This window comes from Ornithodoros turicata, chromosome 4, assembly GCF_037126465.1.
Source record: "Ornithodoros turicata isolate Travis chromosome 4, ASM3712646v1, whole genome shotgun sequence".
NCBI lineage: Eukaryota > Metazoa > Arthropoda > Arachnida > Ixodida > Argasidae > Ornithodoros > Ornithodoros turicata.
Genome location: NC_088204.1, coordinates 26,701,719 through 26,723,860, shown reverse-complemented (window position 1 = coordinate 26,723,860; position 22,142 = coordinate 26,701,719). Strand labels below are relative to the sequence as shown.

At 44.3% G+C, this 22,142-nt stretch overlaps 1 long non-coding RNA gene across 1 annotated transcript; it reads left to right on the top strand.

Moving 5' to 3' along the window:
- Window positions 1–12,735: 12,735 nt before the first annotated feature.
- LOC135392854 (uncharacterized) lies at window positions 12,736–17,478 on the top strand. Its single transcript, XR_010422258.1, has 3 exons — window positions 12,736–12,877; window positions 15,831–15,986; window positions 17,278–17,478. It is a non-coding gene; the product is annotated as an uncharacterized LOC135392854 (long non-coding RNA).
- Window positions 17,479–22,142: the final 4,664 nt, after the last annotated feature.

Genomic DNA, 22,142 nt, shown 5'->3' with positions numbered 1-22,142 from the left:
TGTTGCACATTCCATGAACATCCCACAAACGTACAGTAGACGTCCGTGGGATATTGACAGCTTTGAGATCGAGACGACGCATGGATATTTATTGGGAGCTTGAAGTTGCTTTTATCATCTTCAAATCATATATTGAAACATTTTGCGAGAGTTGTGTGTGTGTGTGTGTGTGTGTAGGGGGCTGGTGTCGGCACCATTAACGGACCCGTAACTATAGAGAGTGGCCACCACATAACTATTTCATTCCCTGTTGCCCCACTGTACCCGTTTCTGGTAATTCCCATAACGGACACAAAGCGCGGTGGTTTAAATAAAGCAAACAGAGAAATGGAAAAGCTCACAGTCCAAAAAGCTTCAAAAGATACTAGCATTCCCTTTCCAAGAGAAAACAAATATTATATTGCTTGTCGCGCGAACTTCCGCGAATTCGAGGGTACTCCTCGCCTCTGAAACAAAACGGATGGTGAGCTGTCTAAGTATAATCCGATTATGCACAAAAACAACAGTCAAGTGATGAGTTGCGTGGTGTATTAACTCTGCAACAAGGTAACAGCCGTGTTTCTTACTGCTCTTGGTCTGAGACACTCAGTATAGGTTCATCGAAAGTCAAATTTGAGAGTGCCACAGAATTCCGCATCTCTGCGAGGCAGAAATGTCAGATGATGTCTATGGGATTTCTGGCATGCTCCCTGGGACGTTCAGACCTCCGAGTCAGGATATCACATGGATGTTCAGTGGACGTCTCTGATTTACTGGGCATGTTTTGGGAGATTGGCAGCGCCCGCTTCTTTTGCTCGAACTATTGTGGTTTGTGGTCCAAAGGTAGGCTCTTTTTTGTTCGTTCTATAACAAACCATTTTTTAAGAGCGAAAGCATTGGACGGACCGATTGATACACCCCTTCTCCCGCTTCAGTGCGTTGCAAAGGAATTCGACTCATAAAAGAAGAAGAAAAAGAAGATGGAGAGGATGGACTATCAATGTCACTGTGATTGATGATCACTGTCTCTCTGTCTCTGCGTTTAAAAACACGTGTTTCTCGTTTCCTTTCTCGGCGATCAGCTGAGCTAGAACGTGTCGTCGTAGTGGACTCTGGTCGACGAACCCCAGCCATTGGCTAGACTCAGACCTTCGTCCGTATTTGTGCTGTTTTACCGGCTATGAAAGCAAAGCCGGAGGCTAACTCCCTCTTTCATGTAACCTCTCACGATAAATAAAAAACAAGATTATACTCTCATTCCATCTCAGTTATGGCGCCCGAGCAGAGGTTTGCAAACTTTGGGCAAACGCGAATGTATCAAGACTTGCTGCGATTACACAGTTACGAGGGTGGTTCCATACGTTTCCGGCCGACGAAACAAGTGTATCACTTTTCGACATAGTCACCCTTAACTTCGATGCACTTTTGACACCTTTCAGCACCACCTTTGACACCAGCATTCTTATACCCTGGAAAAAATAGTTTTGTCCGCAAAATGCTGGAAAACTGCCTCTTGCACCTCACTATCGTTTTGAAATCTCCGTCCTCTGAGATCCCTCTTCAAGTTTGAGAACAGGAAGTAGTCACTCGGTGCCAAGTCTGGACTGTAGGGTGGGTGGTGGATATCTTCGAAGCCGCACTCCTTCAGTGCAGCCTTGGCAACAGAAGCTGTGTGGACAGGGGCATTGTCAGGGAGCAACCGGACACCTCGACTCAACCTACCGCGCCTCTTTTCCGTGACGGCGTCTCGCAGTCGGTGCCGGAGTGAAGCATAATAAGTCGCATTCACTTTGGTGTTCCTCTCTTTGAAGTCGATGAGGAGGACCCCGTGACAATCCCAAAATATTGTTGCCATGATCTTCTTTGTGGATTGTGTGACCTTGGCTTTTCTTGGGGGTGCTTCTCCTGGTTTGCGCCATTCCATCGACTCCTTTTTCGAAAGGGGATCATAGTAGAGCACCATAGTCTCATCCCCTGTGACAATTGAGTTCAATATTTCTTCTTCGTTCTCTTGACAGAGCTCCAAAAACTCTTTGGCACAGACGACGCGCTGTTGCTTTTGAACTGACGACAGAAGTCGTGGCACCCATCTCGCACTGACCTTTTTCATGTGAAGGCCCTCGCCGATGATGCGAAAAACGGTTGTTTTGGAAAGCCCCAGCCTCTCTGACATTTCCTTCACCTTCAGATGCCTGTCGCTCAGCACTTCCTCCTCGACAGGAGACAATTTTCTTATGTCACCACTTCCACTGGACGACCATCGCATGGATCATCTGCAATGGACTCTCGCCCCAGTCTAAACTGCTTAGCCCAGTCTTTTACCGTTGTGTATGACGGAGAGGCTTCCCTGTACACGTTGTCCAGTCGCGCTTTAATTTCTTTAGGCGAAAGTCCCTCTTTTGTCAAGAATTTTATCACAGCGCGGTACTCGATTTTTTCCATTTTAACTGAAGAGTGCACCTTGGCTGTTTGAAATGCCGCTCTCCAACCGACAAAAGCATGGAGAGGGTTGAGGGTGGTGATCCGGCCCTCCAACAGATGGCGCCACGCGTCCTTAATCGCATTTTCAAATTCGCGCGCATTTTCTACCTCGGGCCGGAAACTTATGGAACCACCCAGGTATGGGCATAAATACACTTTTTGGGTATTTAATATCAATACAAAATACTACATGCTTTCATGTATTTAAATACTGTCTATAAATACTTTATGATGAAAGTAATTAAATACAAAATTTAAATACATGAAGACAGTATTTAAATACTGTTGCTACTTCCGTAAATACTTTGAGCAGTCCAGGCACATTATTCTTTTAAATTATTGTGTAAATAGAGCCACCTGTTGATGCACATCTGCTGGACACAGTGCCCACATATTTCTTTATTTTGTCGTGGTGCAGTGTAATGATTTCAGCATCTTGCGTGAACCGACTTTCCATTGAACGGAAACATCTACTTGAACATGAGAGAACTGATGAGAGGAAGACAGGACAGAGAGGGGGGACAAGAACCGACGACGACAACTCAAAACCAGCGAATGAACTTGTTATCGCTGCTTCCACTTGTGTCTATTGTCTACTTGTGTCTTCTCAATGTGGAATAAAGTGTTCATTTGCTGCTTTTGAGTCGTCGTTGTCGGTTCTTCTCCCCTGTCCGTCCTGTCTAGTCCTCCCCCCCCACCCCCACGCTGTTCCTCGGACTCAAGGAGATCTTTCTGTTCAGTCATATACACCAGCTTGCTTGCCTCCTCTACTTATGTTCATCGACTTTCCATCTTCAGCAACGACAGTGAAAAACTCCCCGTAAAAAATTGTCTGACGCGCTGCAGCCATTGCCCGGAGTTGCCATTAATGACTGAGTAGAATTGCCGATAACTGTTGCATTTTAAGGGTTCCCTTTAGACGCCAGGCTTTGTCAAGTATCACAAGAGGGTCACGAATCACATTTTTCCCAAATTGGTGTTCTCATTTCTCTCCTCGCTTCCAAGACTGAAGCAACGGGAGCGACAATGCCCTCATTCGCGCATCGTGCAGTTTTCTAGAAGGACGGAAATCCCCGAACACGTGGGCATGAGTGACGTGTAGCCTCTAACAAGATACCCTTCATCACGGGAGGCTAATAATGGTGAGAAGCCCACAAATATGGGAGGATGAGATATGTGTATTTAAGTGTATTTTAAAGATAAATATGCCTACAATGGTATTTAAATGTAAATATAAATAAAATTTTTTCCCTGTAGTTAAATACGTATTTTAAATACATGTATTTATATTTTAAATACTATTTTAAATACAATGTATTTAAATACTGCCCATCCCTCAACCACCCTCGTATATTCATGGCGATGGCTGCGAGGGTGATTTTCGTTCTCTTCTCAAGACGATACCCTTACGTATTGCAAAGAAAATGAAATGCTTCGTAGATTACAAGCTCGAGCTCTTGCAAAAATACAAAACGAGTTGAGGACGTGGACCAGTGCATCATCAACGTGGGTTTCAACAAGCCCATCGTCCGTCGCTACTAGCTTCTCCACACTTCACTGGGCGTCACGGTGGTCGGCAAAAATCATTAGGTAGCATGTTGGAAGATCGTCTCGCAAGCATCTTATGTATGTCGTGAAAATAAATGAACTAGAGTTTACGCAACGAAATCTCTCACGAGGGGACATTTTATTTTTCGTCGTTCTCTTTGAAGTAACAGGAAAACATGGATACACAATTTTTCAAGCTGTAGCGTTTCCACATGCGTGTGGCTACGTATATACAAAGAAGCTCGTAGTAAGGCAAAAAAGGCGATTGAATACTTTTGTCGTTATACATTCACTGCTAAAGTTCTTCGAAGGTTCGTTTCGATTGGAGGAAGCCCGTAACTGTAGAAAAACACGGCAGTTTCGTCATAGTTTTTCAGGTAGAGCACCCAGTGCTGGCCGCACTCTCTTCTCTTTTCCGTATTGATGATTAAATAGCCGAGTTTGTGTAAAACGAAGATTTCATTGGAAGCGCAAACACCTCTCAGCATGGCAGAAATGAATGGGGTTCAGGGAGACGAGATCCAAGATGTCGCTCTCGTACGTTTTTTATGGGAAGGTGATCGTACGGCCCTTGTCGATGTATAAGCTGGGACACTCGGAAATCAAGAGGACTGTGACCACGTGGGGCAGGGCTTTAAGCGAAGTGTAATACAGACGCATCTTCCCTTTTCATAACTTGTTCAAATGGGAAGGAGAAGAACACTTGTCAACGTCCAACTTGAAGTAGAGAAGGGATTCATTCGTTTTGAATCTGCCATAACTGTACTTGAAATGTTTTTCACCCAGTTCTTGCAAGGAGTTCAAGTAGGGAATTTTCACGAGGTTGTTCTTAAAGCTGTACTGGGCTCGCAGCTGCTGCCTGTCCACGGAGAGCAAAGAATGAGACAAATCGTGACCAAATTTGTAGAGGTGCGTATGGATGTCGCCGAGGAAGTCGGACGTCGAGAGCAGGGCAACGCATAATCTGTAAGGCACCCTTTCGGGGTAAACATCGTCAAACTGAGCGCCCGAGCTCCTGGCATTCGAACTTCGCACACTTTGGTTTCCAGTCCTCGCAAGACGTATATGGCAGGCATGGTCTGAAGACGACTTGTATTTCAAAAGCAGGGAAGGCTCCAGCATCACCTTCTTCAAGTTTACTGTAATCTCCTTAATGTTCACCTCGTAATTGTAAGTTTTCTTGTCGTTGGGGTTGATATCAATGTAAATTCTTCATTATTTAAAAGAAAAATTACACGAATTTCGACAACAGGTAAGATCAGACGCGGCTGTCGGAACAAGTCGGTATTGATCTGACGGACCAGGTTAAAGTATTTCCCAGCCTTTGTCGCTTAGTAGCACTGTTTCGGACCACGAGACGTGACGTCGTAGTCGTTTTTTAAATGTACATCGTCATCGACAAAGAGTCCAGGCCCGTGAACAGTCTCTTGAGTCAGGGACGTGGAATGAAGCATGACTTCCAAAATGCTCCTGTAGGCGTACATCTCGGAGCTGACAAGTTTGTTGTTCGCATAAACAGTGACCATCTTAAACATGCTGCTCAGCAAATGGTTTACTGGAAAAACTACGTACATCTTTTTCGTCCATGCCTCCTCCATCGTTGCGAATGATGCACGCAGTCAAAGGCACGAAACTGCCATTGTGATCCAAGTGTGCCCCATTTGTAAATTTTGAATACAAAACTCGCTCCCCGTATTGTTTACCCTGTTGATCGGATAAAAGAGTTGGTACGAAGTATCTTCCACTCCGTATTGAACAGACGGGGGTTCGAAGATCATCACGTCACTCATAAGACTGTTGCGCCTGTTTTTTTCTTTTTCGTGGACGTCATGGCGGGAGCACGTAAGATGTGTGACCCTCACGACGAACCAAAGATATCTGCAGGTATGTCGTGTGTCAGCGCTTTTTGATGGCTTTTGCATCATAGCTTCCCATTTTTCTTCCTGGAGCACTCCATGGAATCCAGCATGTCTCTCCCTGTTGCTATGGCGGTCCTTTTTACTGTGCGCGATATTCCTTCGCCTTCTGCCAAATTCTGTGCCAAGCACTTAAACGTTTTCTTGGCAATCGGTTTTATTTGTTGCCAGATGGGCACGATAAACTTGGATATGTTGCTTAACGCATCGCCTCTGGTCGTGGGACCCGCATAAACGGGAAATATTTTGGGGGAATTACGATGCATACATGGTAAATTAAGCCAGGTAGCGCAGGCAAGGAAAAAAAAAAACAAATCTGACCCAGCAACACTGTCATCTCCGTGACTCGAGCGATCCTGGGTGTTGGAAGCACAGGTACGGTCGTAAACAAAAATATTTACGACGCGCGCATCGGTCTTTTATAAACTAATAGTTTATTCATAATTCAAGTATAGGAAAAGCTATCTGTTGCCGCACTAGTACACATATACGAAATCATCTACCACCTGAATACGTTTCCGTATCCTGCTCCACAGCGCATGTGTAGCAGCACGCTCGTTTGTCCGTGCATTCTTGTATCCGTGCCGTGTTCCCGTGCATTGTAATGCGGAGTTCGTACATTTTTTGGATTAAACAGGAAGCGACGTTCACATTTCGAAGCTGTAGGCCAAGATTAACACGTGTGAACAGATGAGTGCTATGCATCCCGTGTTGCTGGCCCTGAGAAAAAAAAAAAAGGTTCGTCATGGCAAGACCGGCCATGATAGCGTGAGTGTTAGCGAATCAGCTGTGCACCAACGATGCCATGCTTTTTTTGCAATGGACACATTATGACCGCTAATTGATGAAATACAAACAGCTTATCACTACGTGTGCATTTAGGTCTAGGTTTGGAATGGACATTATGTGAAACTTCCTCTTTATTTGTGGTTATCACATACCCTTCGTCAAAACCTGTGATAACTCTATGTATTTCGAACTGATATGTGTCATTAAACCTGATGTGATTTATTCTTCTCTGTTCTCGTCTGGTATTGCTGTCCTGGGTGACTAGTATGCAGTGGCGTATCTAGAGCTACCTGCGCCCATGGCAACATGGTTAACATGATGTCCTTGGGGATGCGTTTTCGTGTGGTCCGCACTAGGTTTCATACTACAACCTCTCTAATGGCGGTTGCTTTAGATAATTTATGAATGTGCCAGGTTGAGTGCCTGACCTGGCACATTCACACCCGACCACATAATGGCACCCCTGTTCACCTGGCGCCCATGGCACCTGTCCACACCTGCCACACCCTAGATACGCCACTGCTAGTATGGTTCGGTAAAAAAAAGGGTATACAACGCAAACGAAGTACGCGAATGTAAACGTGCCATGGCTAATTATGCACTACTTATTATTCATGCTGCTGACGTCATATGTGACATCATTTATTTACAAAAGTAGTAGTCCGCGCAACGGTAGGATGGCGCTGACAGTCTCTATCATGGCGCCATCTGAAGAGGCAGGGCCCCATGGGAGTTTCGCTACCGGTTTATATATATACCTTGGTGCATATTTCAAGTGCAACGTTAAGTTGGTTCTACCCTTAGATCACAACGGTAAACGTCTTTCCGTTTCGTCCGCGAGAACAATCGTCAATGAGGGGATTTCAAATTGAGAGAGGATAAAATACTGAATGTTATCTAATGTGTATAGTTGACAACGTGCTTCTCTTTCTCGTAATAAGAGGGTATCTTTAATATCGTTTTTTTCCACACACACCCCCACGTAGATGAGTTCCACGATATCCGTCTAGACGATTATGTTGTGAAAGAGGGTTACAGGGGTACCTTGACGGAGCTCGTGGCATCCTCCTCCGCGAACACGGTACGCGATTTGAAGCCCAGAAGCACGGCCAGGTACTCAGAAAGTGTAAAGGTGGTGGTGTCCTCGGAAAGCCGGATTCTACATTTCTGTTTGGCTTGGTCGAAGCTGAAGGGCACGTGTTCGCCAACGCGCTCGTTTATCGCATCGAGGAGTGCTTGGGGTGTAGCATAATTGTGTGCAGGTAGCGGCAGGTGTACGTGCAAAATCAAGGGATTTTCGTTTTGAGCGCAAAAGAAAATTTACGAGTCATGGGGAGAGAATTCTGAGAGTTTCTTCCTATCCCTCAACGGGCGTGAACTGTAGCAGCTTTAAAAGGGTTCTGGAATGTGCAACTCTTTCGGCGTTTTCAGAGAATAGACGGTATCCGCGAATTCGAGCAAGGCGTCCAGCTTGTGCAACTGGAAATACTTGTTGAGCGTGTTACATAAGGACATGGTTTCTGAATTCAAAGAGACGTCACCGAAAGAAATGGGTACAACGTGCTCCAATAAGACGGATGTGGCTTCGTGTTCGCTCATTTTGGGAGGGTTCACTGCACGACCTGCTTTGCACTGATGCGAGCGTCATGTCGAGCGCCTGCGCGAGACGATGTTCCAATTCCACGGCTTTCACGTCTTCGGGTAAGACTAAATCGTATCACGATTTATGGTACGTGAAAGAAACGTTAAATTTTCTAAAGGGCTTTTTTGAAATCTGTTTCTAGATCCAAGGTGACATGAAAAGATCTCTCGGTTTCGATCGTGTCCTTGAAAGGAGCCTCGATTTTCACATCTTGCTTTTCGTATGTGATATTTAAAAAATCTCTGCTTATGTTGAGATCCATCAGGCCGACTTTATAGCTATCCGAAAGCTGAAGCGGGCGATCAAAAGTTACCATGAAGGCATTCAGTTTATTCGATGGAAACTTGTCCATGCATGGATATTCACAGGATGTTCTCAAATCTGCACATATTGCTATAAATGTGTTCTTTCAGAAATGTGCTATATACTATGCAGTGGGGAGCCACACATTCTCATAAGATATATAAAATATGTAGATATGTTTTATTTCAAGGCTACATTAGGCTAGGTTTTTGGCACCATAGGCGCATTGTAGTGTGGTAAATGGCAGCCTTTCGGCCCTAATCCAAGACGAATGCAGACCGCGCGTTAATAAATGTGCTTTTGCCTTTCACCACTTAAGACGCAGGCTTCCTTTTTGGCCCATCCACCGCGTACGCGGATTTGAAGAGGTACTAGAACGAGCATATACTGAAATACAAATTGTTGGAGTACGTTCATCAAGTGTAGCGTGGCGTGTGACGTTTGCAACGGTGACAACGTTTTTGCAGTTAGCTTGTGAGTCTGCAAACGACGTCAGTGTATACCTGTGAACGTTCCTGACACCCCATCCTTGCAAATATCGTGTTTTTAACTCAAGCTACTGCGTTTAATGTGATTACTTGGTAAATAAGGTAGTAAATCCAAAAATGTTCCCTTTTGTTTACTTCATGCCACTAGGGGTCACGTGCCCTGGATGTCTCCGAAAAATAACGCGCGCTTGCTCCTTTCTTTTTACATCTATGAGATGTCCCAGGGATATAGAAAGTAAGATATTTTTGAAAGTCACATTGTGGACGCACAGGTAACGTCGCATAGACGTGGCGGACATATGCGACGTCTGCGACCTTTGTGGGACGTACCTGGGATCGCTCTGGTTTACTGGGTAATGGTCTCGATGTCTTATGGGACCCATCAGGTCCAGCAGACCATCAGGTCGAGTAGGTCTACAAGTCCCATTATAGTCGTGTACATCCTCAAGAACCAACGAAAATAAGGTCTGCCATTCTGGGTTGGATGGGTGGGTGAACAGCGGCAGAGAAGCTCCATCTCATGTCATGCACTTAACTTTCTTCGTCGTGTTCCATCGGTTCTCTAGGTGAGCACGATTATAATTGTCTATAGCCACTATAATACCACTAGAGGTTCATCAGCTGAATTTGCAAAACAGACACTGCTCACTGCTCACACTCTGCAAGTTTTATTCTTAGGCAGGTTACACAGCTTATCACTCAGCACGCGGCAAAAAGGCTTCATCGTTGCTTCGATTTCACGCGCAGATGCACCTGTGCTTCTGATGCGGCTGACGACGAATTCTGAAAGACAAGGAAAAAGCTTTTAATATAAATCTGCACACAATGGATGTGTGCAAACATACATTATCATACATCTGCATATTCTTGTCCGCTCTCATACCACTTTGTTCTGTGATAATATAATGACTCTCAGTTTACATCAAGATGTGATTGTGGGTTTTGTGGTGCATAAGTATTCTAGCCTTAAAGCGCCACAACTATGATGTGTGTGCAAGGGTGCCTGTGGAGGATGATTGTATGAGTGTGACAGTTAAAAGCTATCTACAGGTATGGGTGATGGGGTGATGCAGGACGATGGCCCAGTAAACCACAAACATCTTTTCAACGTACCAGAAAAATCCAAATATCTAAGTCCAAAAGTAATGTCCAGTCGATATCCATCATACGTACACTGAGTACGTTAGAACAGGTAGAGGTCCATAGAACGTGCAGTATACCAAAGTTGTAGATATCTAATGTACATCCATTCTTAAGTGCGACCAACGTCTAATATGTGTGACAAAATTTGGAGTCTTCAAACAGAAAACATAACTGTAATTGTTGGCCATGGGCACTTATGTAAACGGATTTGTAGTTTCATAGATTCTTCTGGCCCTTTACATATCTATCTCCATTTCTTTTGCGTGATGTATCCGTACGATATCCTCCATATTACTTCCCAGTGGTTCCGGTTTCGTACTCTTTCTATTTTGTCTCCTTCGACGGGAGATAACCGTCGGCTGAAGTATTTAGAGCCGCACGGGAATGAAAACGCGGATGCTTCAAACCATATGGTAAAGCCACAAACCTAAAGCTGGGCACATTGAATACCTTTAAGTCTCGTAGTGTATTCATTGACTTTGTATAAGCGTAGTCAAGTCACTAAGCATACACGCTTGCATCCACAACGAGGGAAATTCAGTGCTCAAATGAAGAAGTGAACTGCAATAAGAAGGTGTACCTGCGTGACAGTGTTCCGTGCCAAATATTTTAATGCACTTAATATATTAAGCAAGTACAAAGTCATGTACTACACATTTGCAAGTATCTAATACAACAAATGGTACCAGATATGTACTTACTAATATGTTCAATTTCTATGCAGTTCAAACCATATTCGAATTGTACAACTGCAAGTTTATGACAGAGTGTTCTCACAGAGTTGTCATCTTTATATAGACTGGTAATGCCTTCTAAGGGCATGCTAAATTGCCAACATTTCTACATCTGCAACAATAAATATACTATCACTGCATTAAATATACTTAGCCAGGTGCATTCATTAATAAAAGGTACAATGTCATATACTACGCATTTCAATGATGTGCCAAGATACTTGGTTTCGACCAGCTTTTGTGTAAATCAACCTCGATATAATCTTAATTAGAACCGAATGAAGCCACCAAAAATTTGTTTCAGCTATCTTTCAGTTCCTCCTTGAAGCATCAGGCAAGGACTGACTAATAAGTTGGTCATTAGCTCTTTCATCGTTCGTCTGCCAGTTTTTCCACCTACACCATAGCATATGCCGATGAGCAACCCACCCGTGTTCTCTCTTCTTGGATTTTCACATTTATGTGTTATGTCGCTGTTCTCTGTTCCGCTGTGCATTAAATAAAATACATGCTGTTTTGATCTCATTCCCACTGTTTGGTGCTGCTTATAAGCAAAAAAATCACCAGAAGTGCATGACACACGAAAAGGTACATCGGACATCCGATGGAGATTCCTTTGGTTCAGAGGTACATCCTTTAGATGGTACAAAATCCAGCCTGGACATCCATACATCATACCAGCAACATGATTTGGTCAAGCATTCGATGATCTATAATACGTCCTTTCAGCGCAGTTTGGATATATCTGGATATCTACTAGACATACCAAATATCCAGGCCTATGCATACTCTGGACGTCTAAAGGACATTTATGGTTTACTGGGGGTGTGAAACGTATGTACATATTTGGGGTGAGTCATGACAAGACGAACTTAGTCATAACAGGATGTCACGGCGACTGTGATAGATACATGACAAATACAAAAGTAATGACTCTAGGTGAGTTACGGTAAGACCGTCGGCCTTTGGCTTCCAACAGGACTTTCCTGATGCTGCTTCACAGCCATCAAGAGCCCATCAGGATGTCCTGATGGGGTGTGTTGCCCATCAAGACTCCATTGGGACGCCCTGAAGGAGAAATATAGTTCTATCAAGACCGCTTGGTGGGTCTTGATGGAACTATATTCCTCCTTCGGGGCGTCCCTAATTCAACATGCCCTAATCAACATGCCCTAATGGCCATCAAGTGGCCATCAGGTACCATAAAAAATTTCTGCTGGACCATTAGACATTTTTCCAATAGGGTAATGTCGGACGAGGAAGAACGTCTCAAGACGTCGTGACAGCGCGGAGGGGGCAGAGTGGAGCGCACTTTGAGTAAGGTGAGGTGAGGACGAAGATTCATTTCGGACCTAGATATATAGACGATCTTCTGGGAAGATATTGCTACGTAATCTGTGACCCTCGTGCGTATGGTTGTGAAGATCAACGAGTAAATAAGCATGTGGAGACAACATCGCTTGTTTCTATGCGTCCAGAAAATAGCTCAATATTTTCTACCACACAGTTGTTGGCCAAAATGTTCCGTCTGGTGAATGCTGCGCCACAGGACGACGTAAATGGCGTTGTAGGATATAGTTCTAAAATAGCTGCTGTTGAAAAAGATGTTTTGAACATGTAAGAATATTGATGCCTTGGTGTGGTGAGAACCACGAATGAGAAGATTGGTAACTTTCTTCAAGGAAATGGCATCGGTCATGTGATCATCGACGACGATGAGCGTAGCGCGCGACGTGTCTCACTCTCGTGGTAGCTCCTTTGTAAATGTTACAGAGTCCCCAAATTCGTCCTCATGCTCGGCGAAGCCTGTATGTAGAATATTTGCGACGGAGGCTTGTCCACGACGTCGTTCAGGTTCGTCAACACGTTCGCTACGATTGTGCATTTTAGCGCATATGGAAGGACCACTTAAAATATTGCGAAAAGGATGTTGCAAACGAAAACGTTCGGGGGATGACATGGCCTGTGCCTACACTTTGTGGAAAGAAAAAGAAGAGACTGAGTCTTGTAGAGAAATGCATATCTTTTATTTACATATCGTCCTCTAGATCCGAACTGCATTTCCAATACAGATTATCCAGACTAAAGCTGGGCTTTTTTGACAATCTGTCTGCTGCTACGATGTGGTCGAGCATCGTCATCTTTTCCTTACACATTTCTTGGCGTGCTTGCAACCGTTCTAGACGGTGGAGTTGAAAGGCTTCCTCCACGATGCCGTGAATACACTCGCGAAGTTCTTCGTTTTTTGTCTTTTCCCGCTTACGAGAAACGCAAAAGAATAAGCCACACATGCCGTTTTCCACGTGTTTGTCAGAATGATGACTCGACTGCAATGCGTGCTCCCTTCATAGAGTGATTTCAAATAAACACGCGCTAAGAAACGAGAGTGAAACTGAAATGAAGAAGCAGCCCACCGCCGCGAGTGGCGCTTGGAGCGCCCGCGAAATAAAGAAAAAATTGCTCTGACGTTGTTGTTATTATTTCCTATGTATGACATTGACTGTTCCAGGGCCTCACTTATTATTCTACAGAGCAGCAGAAGCAGTTTTCATAATGAATGAAGTAGCAAGGGTGCTTTTGGTATGACTGTTTAGTAAGTCTTTGGGATAGAAATGCTTAATTGCTACGATCAGCTTTCATGCATGGTGTTTTGGGGTTTTCTATGAGCGTTCTTTTGTTTTTTAATGCAATCATTAATAGTAGGATAAAGGAAATAATCTCGTGATAGGGATTCAATAAATAAGTGGAGGGTTTGTATAAGCTTCTTGTCGCTGTCTATAGCCTCTCTGCCGCTGTATACGCATCCTTGAACCATGCAGGTGTATGATGTGATGATGTCATGCAGTGACTTCATTGTTTCAGCTGTCTGCAGCACTTGGGTTGACCATTAGTGGAAAAAAAGTCCAGCCTCAGAAAATGGAAGGTCTGGCTTTTGCTGGGCATATGTGTTGCTCCTCACTGTCGATGGTGTGCGTTTTCGTGGATTTTGTGGCGAGCGGAATTACGATGAGGTTTATTTTTGAATAAGTGGAGTGTGTGTGTTTAGGAATAGTTTGATGCTGGAGAGGGTGTTTTCCACTTCTTTGAAGTGCTTTCTCTGTGTTTGCTTTCTGTTGTTGTCTAGCAGTCGTGCGATTTTTCCCCACATGACAGTGCTCGTTGAGCAATGTCCTGACATGCCCAGAGCTGTTCCTTCTTATGATGTACGCTTTCCTTTTGTTGACGCATCTAGCTCTGTATTTTTTCTTTTTTGACAGGAAAGATTCTTGTTGAAGCAGTGTCTTGACGATGACGATAGTGCTGCCACACCCTTGATCCCGATAAGTGTAGACATACAACACGATTCCTAATAATTTTGCGATTAAATTAGTTCAGAAAGTCACCACAAGAGGGATAGAAGCATGGCTTTATTGAGGAGAAAAGAGACATCACTATTCAGTTCCCTGCCTGTCTCTCGGATGAAACACATTCCGTGCTGTGATCCTCGTTAGCTTTGCTCTGAGCTGATTTCTTGTGTCTAGTCTTCGCTATTAGTTGTTGATGGTGTCCCTTGTTAGAATATTTTGTTCTTTCTTCCACAAACGTTTGCATTCCTCTGCCTCCTTGCTTGTTCAGAGCTATCCTAACCAGCTTAAACTATGAACTAACTATGAAGGCAGGAGTCGCACTCGCGTAAAGAAATGAGAGTCAAAACGAAACGAAGAAGCAGCCCGTTGCCGCGAGTGGCGCTACGAGCGCGCGTGCGGATGCGTGCCGACCGGGCGCGCAGAGAAAGGAGAGCAAAACCGGAACTCGTCGCTGCAGGTGGTGCTAGGAGCGCGAGAGGGGACGACTGCTGGCTGCCGGCCGCACCGCAGGGGGCGCTCGCGCATGCATACCGGGCGCAGAGAGGTGCTTCACGTCAGTCGCAGTGTTGTCACATGTACAGATTTGTATGGAGAGCTACAGATTTTTGGCAACATCTACAGATCTACAGGTTATTTCTGAAAGCTATAGATTTTTTAGTCCATGATTAAACAAGCCTGTGCATAAACTACACAAAATACACGAACATACACAACGATATCGTTGTGTATGTTCCTGTATGTTCCCATGCTAGGGTTGTTTTGTCATGGATTTCATGCACCAGCTAGCCTGTGTTTATGCTATGTTGTGAGATTTTTGGACAATCACTTAAAAAAGTTGTGATGAGAAGCCCAATTCACGATGTGCCACTCTCGGGTGAAAAAACAACAAATTTTTAATTTCATGTTTGCTTCATGGTGTGCATGCTAAAAAATGACTGTCAGTATAATCTTTGATCACTCGTGGCACAGAAGCTTTTCGTACTTAATGACATGATGTAGATTATAATCATCACTGTTAGATCGCTTGTGTATTACTTTGTCTGATGATGATGCTTGATTTTCTTTCCCATTCTTGCTGCCTTCACTGGAAGCAAATACATCTCACACAGTCGCCAACGCATTGGCACTGACGAACAGGTGGTGGTGGTGTGCTATTTCAGAGCGATTCGCCTTCCGGTTTGTTGCTGCTCAGTTCTTCCCAGACAGCATAGCCGGCTCCAGGATTTGAGACCGGAAGAGCGAAGCCGTTCTGTGCAGCTCCCCAATAACTTTTGACATAACATACTTCCGGTGTTCCGATGCAAAAAGCAAAATAGAAAATGTCAGATGATGAACCGCACAAACTCCTGGCCTAAAAACGATGTTGATTAAGCAAATTATATATTTTATGGCCATCCACAGATTTTTACAGAAATCTTTATACTTTTTAATAAGTGATCTCCATACTTTTCCTGCAACAGGTGTGGCAACACTAGCCAGTCATGGCCTGGCTCTCGTCGGGAGCGGACATGTGGTTGGGCCCTCCGTCGTTGCGGAGAGGCGCCCCACGTCAGTTGTGTGCGGGCTCTCGTCAGGAGCAGTGGTGTGGTTGGCCGTTCCGTCACCGTGCGGAAAAGGTGAGCGTCGTTGGTTGTTATTTACCGTAGCGGTTAGGCCTTTTCCCTGACAAGTATGCATGACTGGACTTGTTTAGCGGTGTACGGTTATGCTGCAGTTAGGCCTGAGAGCTCCATCTTAAGCCTTTTCTCCGTGCTGTCGCATGTTTAGACTTGTTTAGCAGAGCCTGTCTTACTACAATGTTTACCCGCTTCTAGCATTTTGTTGTTGTCATCTTGTGTTAGCCGTTGAGTTTCATACCCAAACGGAACAAAACTTCCAGTGGTGTTCCTTGAGATATCCTTTCCCGGAAATTCGGATCTCGCTGGGAGACAGACATTTTTCCGACAGACGCCTCCCACATCTCCGAGTGGCCACGGTTTGGACTTCCCACAAATATCCGTCGTTTTTCCTCACAGGAAGTTACACGGAGATGCGCGGACGTTGCACAGACTTACATGCGTACGTGCTCAGGGCCCTGCATTTTCTTATTATTGTTGGTACTGTTTATTGAGCTGCTGCGTAAGTGGACAGATTCCTACTAGGCGTTTTTTTCTGCCATTTTGTTTCAGCTTTGGCCACTGCATCTTCATTTTTCAGTTGCTCCTCTTTGTTTCTTTCTAGTATTTCTGTTACGAACCATGGGCATGAGGTTTTAAAAAGGAAAAAAAAAACCTTTCCAAATCGAAAACAGATACTATATATTGCTTGTCTCGCGAGCTTCCACAAATTCGAGAGTCCTGTTTGCCTGCGAGTCAAACTAAAGGGTGAGGTGTTTAATTTTAATGTGATTGCGTATACCGATAACACTGTACTGACGAACTACTTGGCGTATTAACTCAATACAACGATAACGTCTGTGTTTCTTACTGCTTTCGATTTGAGGCATTTAGCTGGTTCGGCGAAAGTCGAACTCACGACGCGAAACACCTTGCCATGTTTCTCTCTCTCCTCTAATAATGATCCCTGCAACATCCCATCAGGGAGCCTATTCGGACAATTCTTCAAACGACCCTCTATTGCGGCAACGACGTCCATTCATGTAGCTTCTAGAGATGTTCATCTGATATTCATTTCAGGACATGGACGTTGGGATCTATTTCGATTGTCCGCAGGAGATAGTGTTCTGTCTGGGTAGTGGTAGCGATTTGTTACGTTCGATTAGGCCTGAGTGCTCCGTCTTAAGCCTTTTCCCCAGCATTTTGTACGTGCTCTCGCATGCTTAGACTTGTTTAGCGGTATGCATTTGGATGGCAGTGTCTTTTTTGTTGCCATTTATACCCATTGCTAGTATTTTGTCGTTTTTTTCAGTCTTTCACGCATATATCGCCATGAGGGGGACTGAGGCGCCGTCTGATGTAATGGCTTACAACTAGCTAGCCACCTGTCGTCCATCTCTGCAACCACCCATTGTTGGCAAAGAGCAAGATGGCGGTCTCTGGTCACTCGGCTGTTCTGGAGCGATTTCTTCGACACAGCATCGTTGATTTTCAAATAAATTGTTTCTCTCCACTCTATTTCTATCTATATTTTTGTTTTTATGACCGCAAGTTGCCCACAGCAGACAAGGTAGTCTGGACACGAGTTAGATGCTGCCCAATTAGCGTAATGACTCACTGGTTGATCCTAATTACTGTAGGGGCCTAAACCGTTCTAATTGCTAATTTAATGGCGTCCAGACCCCTTGTTCTGTTGTGGGATGCTAGCGGTCAGCACTTACTACTACTGTCCTCGTCAAACCATTCCACGTTTCAAAAACCCTCAAACACGCACGTGCGTTAACATATCTATCCCCGAATTTTGATATGCAAATGAGCCGAAACCAAAACCGGGAACGCAGGTAGTACTGCGCTCATTTCACGTCAGAGGGCCACGTGATTTGGAGCGATGGAAATAATTGGAGTAGATGCCGATCTGCTGGCCATATCCCCAGGAACACTCGCGATCCTCAGGACGTCCTCAAAGTGTCATCGCGTCCTCGTCCGTGATGGGATGTCCGGAGGAGATCCGGAGAGTGTCATCATGGGATCTTCCAGTGATAGTCATTTGCGTACATCCTGCGGCCGCCAGCCGGAGGACATATATAGGAAAAGTAAATTAGTTTAATAATGCGATGTGCATTTCTATGCCTGCGCCCATTAATTAGCGTTTCGGTTTCTTTGTCATAACCAGATTGAACCAAATCAGCAGTGATCATGTATAAACTACAAAATATTACAAAGAGAGAATAGTAAAATAGAAAGAGAAAATACAAAAATACAGGGATACAAATACAAATTGAATGATTTCAACGGATACTCCATGCACTGGGTTCAATGTGCGATAAAATGTAGCTTGCTAGACCTTTCATTGTGACCTCGTTGCCATGAACATCCTTGCAAGGTTCCTGACGGGATGCTGCACGGAGCATTTCCGTGGAAGATACAGAAAAGTGATGGCGTATTACAGCGCGTGCTTGACTTTCGGTGGATGTTTTAAATCAACTAAGTAGGAAACACAGACGCTACCTTGGTTGTATCCTTATACTCCAAGGAATTCGTCACTGGTCGGTTACTTATACATGAAATTGAATTAAACTTAGGTTCCTCACCCTTGGTTTTGACTGCGATGCTAGGAGGACTCTCGCACATGCGGAAGTTCGGAAGACAAGCAATATATAGTATATGATTTATCTGCAAAACGAAATGCCACTGTTGGATATTCCTTTCAAAGTGGGCTGTCTTAGTCTTACACTTAGTGGCACATGACCTTTTTGCTTTTTATACCACGGCACCCATTGTTCGTCATCAAAAAACAATCAAAAATATGAGACGGAAAATGACAAGCTGGTGGCCGAGGTTGAAAACTGCAAAAGAGAGAGTCCATTTCCACTGTAAACGTCTGCACACTTCTAAAAGTGAGAAACGAAAGCAGATTTACTGGAGAATTTTACATGATCCTATAGTGCTCCTGAGAGTATCCCAGTCTTGTCCCCAGATGTTGTCCCTAGGACCATCTCCGGAGTCTCATTCTAACACTTTTCTAACAAATTGAGGATCATGTGGGGATATTCTCAGGATGTCACTGCTGTCCCGCAATGACATCCTCAGGATAAGTGAGGGATGTCAGCGTGTTCTTGGGGATATACCGCTTTCCAGTCCAGATAAGCCTCCGTCGATGAAGGTGATGCGCCCCTGAGGCGCGCTTTTTCGTTTTCGACACATTTGTAAATCAAAATTCGAGGCTGGATTTTTTAACGCAAGTGCGTGTTGCAGGATTTTTGAAAGCTGGAATGAATTTCAACGAGGATATCTCTCATTCTGCTATCTCGCTTTTACTCGAAATCTCCTAATTAAGGCGGACTCCTGTGGTCTAGTTAACATTTGCTTCCGGAGGTGGCTGGCTGTAGAGTCGTAAAATTGTTTTCTTTGCTTTGCTGTCCTAAGGAAGTAATGTAATCCGGGCCAGTGTGCAGAACATGATAGCAAATGACAAAGGCATTGTTTTCATTCGCAGGGATCTGGAAAACTGCAGTAGGGTTGTCGAAGTTGTCGATTGCGATCAATAGCCCGACTGTTGCTGTAGGGAATGACATCATTTTGGCCCAAATATCGCGGGCGGGCGTGCCGAGAGATGCGATTTTGTTGCTTCTCCAATAGACTCCCATGTATTGGAAATTTGACAAACTTTAATTCGCCAAAAATCAGTGGATTGCGTCAGGCCTTCAAAAATATGTCATTCCCTAGATAAACTCGAGGGGAACACGTCTGTACTTGTTTCGTGTAGAAATTTACTGATGATTATTGAAATTTACTGATTTACGCTTCATAGCATGTGCCTTCGTGTGAGGAATCCGTGTGTTGCTTGTGCACTAGCTTACGATGACGATGTTCGCTTTTTCCCCAAGAACACATTCCTCACTCATCCTGAGGATGTCACTGTGGGACAGAAATGACATCCTGGGAATATCCCCACTGGATCCTCAATTTGTTAGAAAAGTGTTAGAATGAGACTCCAGAGATGATCCTAGGGACGTCTGGGGACAAAAATGGGATCTCAGGAGCACTATAGGATCATGTTCTTCTGCATGTAGCTATCTTCTTTCATTTCTCTTTTAGAAGCGAGCAGACGTTTACCGTAGAAACAGACTCTCTTTTCTTCAGTTTTTCAACCTCGGCCACCAGCTTGTCATTTTTGGTTTCTCCTCTACGATTGTTTTCGATGACGAAGAATGGGTGCCGCGATATAAAAAACAAAAATATAAAAGGTCCTGCGCCACTACGTCAAAGGCAGCCCACTTTGAAAATAATATGCGGCAGTGGCATTTCCTTTCGCAGATAAAACATATACTGTATATTGCTTGTCTTGCAAACTCCCGCTTGTGCGAGGGTCATCCTAGCATCTCAGTCAAAACGAAGACGCACCTGAGTTTAATTCAATTTCATGTACAAGCAACACTGCACTGACGAATTCCTTGGAGTATTAGGTTACAACCAAGGTACCACCCATGTTTCCTACTTAGTTTATTTAAAACATCCATCGAAAGTCAAGCACGCGCGGTAATATGCCATCACTTTTCTGTATCTTCCACTAAAATGCTCCGTCTACAATCCCGTCAGGGACCTTGCTCGGATGTTCATGGCAACAAGATCACAATGAAAGACCTAGCAAGCGATATTTTACGCACATTGAACCCAGTGTCCGGAGTATCCATTGAAATCATTAAATTTGTATTTGTACCCCTGTATTTTTGTTTTTTCTCTTTGTAGTATTTTTTGTAGTTTATACATGATCACTGCTGGTTTGGTTGAATTTGGTTATGACAAATAAACCAGAACACTAATCAATGAGTGTTGGGATTAAAATGCACGACGCTTAAACTAATTTGCTTCTCCTACATGTGTCCTCCGACTGATGGCCGCAGGACGTACGCAAATGACCATTACTGGAAGATCCCATGATGACACTCTCTGGATCTCCTCCGGACATCCCATCACGGACCAGGACGCGATGACACTTTGAGCACGTCCTGAGGATCGCGAGGTGTCCATGGGGTTAGTGCTTGTCAATGTTATTTGTAATAGTGTCAATGGGTACACGTTCTCTTTGTAGATTGTTAGAAAATGAAGTTATTGTTATTACTGATGTGAATGGTTAATAAAATAACATGTACACTGCTGGACAAAAGTTATTATTCGAAACACGCTCCGGCGCATATTCCTTCCTCAGAGTGACACGCTAGCAGCGAATGGTACCGTATGCACTTGCATACAGGTGACTGGGCTACCTAGGCACGTGTCTGTAAGTCCGTACAGTCCCATTCGCTGCTAGCGTGTCAGCCTGCAGTCTTAAAAGTGAACTTCACCACGTAGCACGCTCCTAGTCAACCATCATCCCAAATGTACGTTTTCTCCCTTGATTTGATGAAAATCAAAGGATGAAAAGCGCGGTGTACTCATACAAAAGAATTGGTACAAAAAAGGCGTACGCCTTTTTTTGTACCAATTATGCCGTACATAATGCAACAAAATAGGCTTCGCTTCCTGTTTTCAACAAAGCAGGTGCGAGGACGTTGTCATTCGGGATGATGGTTGGCTAGGAGCGTGCTATGTGGTGAAGTTCATTTTTAAGAGTGCGAGGAAGGAATGCGCCGGAGCGTGTTCCGTAAACTTTTGTGCAGCACTGTACCACTGCAGTAACTGCCTGACGTGACTACGCGACGTTACATAATTTGGTTTTCAATATTGCTTTTCTCGAGTTGCAGTGGTGCTACTGAACGTAAACAAAACAGTTTTCGTAATTTCTGACATAGCAAAAGCCCCAAAGATGAGTGTCAGCAGCACAACATAATCTAGCAGCAGCATATAGCTTTGGCCACTCTCGCGTATCACTTTTCCGCCGTTTGGTCTGTTCAATTGCCGACGAGTAGCAATGCAAGAAACACGGAAGACGGAAGTTTACATTGTCGCCCCCATGCTCGTGTTCAACTTAAGAAGGAAAATAAATCTAGACCGTCAGCTACATACGCCTTGAAGATAAGGAGACGCAATACAGGAGAAATATACTGCAGCGCCACCACGCAGCGTAGTGTCATGTGGCCATGGCCACATGACACTAGACTGCAGTCTTAACAGCCGACATACGGAAGCAGAGTGGGTATGATGGATTGCATTATCTGGCGGAGAAGTGAGCGTGAT